The sequence below is a fragment of the Pinus tabuliformis genome, chromosome 1_1, assembly GCF_031772625.1.
Source record: "Pinus tabuliformis cultivar Carrire ecotype Pingquan chromosome 1_1, CPIR1, whole genome shotgun sequence".
Lineage (NCBI taxonomy): Eukaryota > Viridiplantae > Streptophyta > Pinopsida > Pinales > Pinaceae > Pinus > Pinus tabuliformis.
In genome coordinates, this window is record NC_142297.1 from 825,298,815 (window position 1) to 825,303,268 (window position 4,454).

A 4,454-nucleotide genomic window follows, 5' to 3' on the forward strand; every position below is an offset into this window, starting at 1 on the left:
ACCAGTGTTAACAGACCTTGAAGAAACTGATTAGCAGCAGTGGCAGCAATTGTGAAAACAATAGCAATAGAAGTAATAGCAGTACACAGTCTAAAGCGATTCTTTTTCTGATCTAATGTTGTGAAAGCCGTTTTCTTCTGTGACTCCTTCCTTCGGCCTCTGTAACGGAACAACATGATTAATCAAGCCTCCTCTTCCTCAGATTACAGAAGACAGAGCAGCTGGGATTTTATTTCAATTCTTGGTCTTGTAATATTAAATTCTAAACATGGGAGATTGATGAATTAGCAGGTGCTGAGGTGCTGGAGTTTCCTTGCCTTTCTCTGTTCCTCAATTTAGAGAAAAGATAGGGGCTGTTTCACCCAGAAGTGCAAGCAAATAGTAACTATGTAGCCGGGTTGGCAAGGATTGTGGGTATGGATATTTCATTAAAGGGTAACTTTGTATTAACTAGAAACTAACGGTAGCCCAGCGTGGACAAAAGAGGATTTAATTTCCCATGATTGAATGTTGCATTCAGTTGGCCAAATTAACTGGAACCGCTGCCGCGGTTGTTACGTTACTGTGTTGGCAAGGAATTGAATTTGAATGGAATTTGCGTGAGAAATTTGATTGATAAATACTTTCATTGTATGGTCCGAGATCTTTGGGCAACACGTCTCTTCCAATTTGGTGGCATTGGATATCGTTTACCCAGACTCTACCAGTGGGTGTGTGGTGTTAGACTGAGCAGTCAATGGTAGGCATACAAATCCTCATGGTGGTGTGGGATTGTCAATGGTGGTAGGCATACGAACCTCCTGGTTAATACATGGGTCTGAGAGGGTCAGTAGCAGTAGGCATAAGGGTAGAAGGATCAATGGGTCAAACGGTAGGCATTCAAACTTCTTTGTGGCATTGGGGATGGAAGGGTCACCGGAACTAACTAATTTGGGCATTCAAGGTTATGAGTAGAGGATGAGTAGCGGTATTATCTAGAGGGAATGAACCATTTCAGGTTTCACAATTTGTAGCATCTAATAATGCACAAATTCAGATATCTTTTGGATCATCTCTTCTATGCTTTACTTTTATTATGTTAAACCAACTTTGCTGATGGTTTTTTACAGTGAAGCATGCAAATGTTCCTGACCCTCTGTACCATGAGATGCTGAGGATACGGAAGGAACAAAAGCGAATTAGAAAGCTTCATGAAGAAGAGGTACTTCCAGAATATTTCCATATAACTTCTCTATTCTAAATTTGCTAAATTTGTTGTGCAAGATTTGCTAGATTTGTTCAGCCAATATTTATTAGTTTACCTAGATCCTGATGTTATCTTATTGGAAGCTGCCTAAGTATGTGTATGAAGCTGCCTAAGTATGTGTATGAACTTGGAGCGTCATTTTAAGCTCACTACATACATTTCTTTCCATTTATGACAGAATACACGAATCAGAGTTCACTTTGAGAAGGAATTGGAAGAGCTGAAGAGAAGATACACTACATTACTTCAGGAAGAGGATTACACATTTCACAGATAGTTTTAGGTTTTTGTTGCTGTTGCTACCTGCTGTGTCTTCTCTTTGCCCTTCTTCTTCTTTGGACACTAAGAAGCATAGTGACCTTGCTGCAAACAAAGTACTTGATCATGTTCACGTCGTTCTTCTTTCCAGGCTGATGTCCTTCTCTGTCACTTTTACCTGCCTTGGTGAAAACTTTCCCTTTTCCCTTTCTTTGTCTTGTTGATGAAGGCCAAGTTTTCATCACCATCTCCCTGCTCGTTGGATCTAGACTCTGCTCAAGTCTCCTTTTGAATGCAGTCATCCCATACTGTCTGCTAGTTTGGAAGGTTCTCTTGTGCACACATGCCCTTCACAAACGAACCTTTTTATAACAAAGACCTGCTAATGATGTTTTTATAGTTGTAGTCTTTCAATGAAATATACAAGAAGTTATAAATATCTGATGTTATCAGGATCTTTGCATTAAAAAGATCCTTGTGGTATACTATACAATTTGCAAATTAATATAGATTCAATGTCATGAGAAATTTAGGATACATGACTAAAACAGTTACACACAAGAACAAAGCTTTGGAGAGAGTAATATTGTATTAAAATCCTCCTGTGTTACACTGTACAAGACAATTCCCTCTCAAGTCTCTCAACTTTGTTCCTTAAGATTCATACGAATGGTTCATGATTTCATCACCTTTCTTAGGACACGTTTCTCTTATAAACACAGTAAAATTTTCAGGTTTACTCTTGCAACCAATATCCAACATCTATTTATTCTCACTTGATTTGTGCTTCAATAGGCATTCGTGATCCCAAGGCTGGGTACTATCATGACCCATTCACACATGGAGTATTACAAGAATAATATGAAGAGGATGAAGAGCTATTGTTACTGAAACATGTGGCCTAGGGCTTGGTTCCTTATAGTAAAGGTTTCTGGTATGAAAATGAGTATGGAAATGCCTAAGCATCTGGAAAAAGCTTCAGATACAAAGACATCTATGAGCAGGAGCATGGTCATGTTTTAATGGGGCCCATCTAGGCAAGCCCTCTACATGTTCAGCTGCAGGTATAGTTCATGCAAATGATTCATATAGTTTAAAATTTAAAGCTGGTTTTAGAGGGGCTGCCAACAATTTTTCTGAACTGATCGCTGTTAGGTTATTATTCATCCACTGTGCGGAAAAAGAAATCACCGAAATTCAAAATTTTGGTGATTCTATGGTGGTCATAAAGCGGATGATGGGCATCAACAATTTGGAAAATTATCTTTTCAGGCCTGCCTTTGAAGAGATACGAATGTTCAAAACAAGCTTTAATTCAGTTTCTTTTTCATCACATTTACAGGGAAAGAAACGAATAAGTGGATGGTCTCTCTAACACGGGTTTGAAGCTGGACCTAGGTACATGCCATATCCAAGAATGCAAGGAAGATCAGATTTTTGAGGATTTTCATTCATCTTTTTTCAGATCTGGGTTCATAACTTTAAACTTACTATCATGCTGTTTGTATGTTGCTTAAGAGCCCTAAGACAAGGATTTGTTTGAAGGCTTTTTCTTCAGCTCTATATAGAAGAGGTTATAAGCTCTGTCTAGGACAGCATTAAGCTACACATGGACCTTTCCACATGTTTATGTTTCTCTTGACATGCTATTTTAGATGCATCTCTATGTGATTCATGTTAGTATCTCTGCCGATTATAGAGTCCTGTGTGGTTCATCGACAAAAAGAAGCAATTAAGGCAAACCCCCAAGTGATTTTGGGAAATAATGAATCAACTAAAAGTATCACAGATTCTATCAACTAAACTATAATTTTATTGTGTATGATTTCACTGACACCTACTTCTTTGCAGGTCATGACAACATTTATGCCATCCCCACATACAGAATAACAGAGTTTCCAGGAGACTGATATTGATAAACAAGTGAATCGAGGTCTATGTGGGGAACCGCAAGGTCTATGTGGGGAACGCCGCTTCAGCGGCCACTTCTCTTACTGGCTTGGTCGCGCCAGTGCAGAAAAGCATTCTACCCCACTCAATGCAGGGACTTGCTGCCTCGCAGCTTCCCTTGTTTGACAATGATTTGTTTGGGCAAAGCAGATTACCCATAATGAAAGCTTTTTTCATATTTTGCATAATAAAAGCTAAACCTTAAGACATGTACATTTTGCAATTGCAATCGTTGTTATAGCAATTGTACCAAGTCACTAAAGATATAGAGAATTAAGTAGGTGGTAGATTATATGGAGGACATGAAAATATTTGGCAATATTATATAAAAAGTAACTATTGTTATCCATAAATTAAGAAGCACAAAATTAATATATCAATTTCATTGTGCTTTCAATTAAGTCACACAAAATTAATATATCAATTTTATTATGCTTTTTTTGCACTCTGCACAACAAAAGTTTTCTTTGCACCTCTGCACTTATTCTCTCACTTTGTAGAATGAAAGCTTTCTCTGCACTTCTGCATTCCGCACAATGAAATTAATGCCCAAAACAAGCAAATGCAACAAAATCCTTATGTTGCCGAAATAAGTGGCAGATGGCAGTACAACACACTAGTGACGTGAGACTTATTTATTTGTTTTCGTCACGAATTTAGAGTATCTTTTAGAGCTGGTAGAGAAAACAACCTAATAGAATTGTTTGCGTAAGCCACAATTTCACATTGCTCATGATGAAAGCTTCTTTTGTACCTCGACACCTCCGCACAATGAAAGTTAAAACCCTGAGATATGCACACTTTGCAATCGTACCTCTGCACTTTGCATAATGAAATTAACACCCAAAACAAGCAAATGCAACAAGATGCTTATGTTGCCAAAATAAATGACAGATGGCAGTACAATACACTAGTGGCAGTGAGACTTAGTTATTCATTTTTGGCTTGAATTCATAGTGTATCGTCCAGAGATTGCAGAGAGCATGACATAATAGAATCA

General features: G+C 38.1%; 1 long non-coding RNA gene across 2 annotated transcripts; it reads left to right on the top strand.

Moving 5' to 3' along the window:
* Positions 1 to 3,599, top strand: LOC149216647 (uncharacterized). 2 transcript variants are annotated; one of them, XR_016250584.1, is made up of 4 exons: positions 1 to 1,201; positions 2,300 to 2,568; positions 2,660 to 2,902; positions 3,356 to 3,599. It is a non-coding gene; the product is annotated as an uncharacterized LOC149216647 (long non-coding RNA). The 2 variants fall into 2 exon arrangements; XR_016250583.1 differs by having other exon boundaries at positions 2,300 to 2,902.
* The last annotated feature ends 855 nt before the right edge of the window (positions 3,600 to 4,454 follow it).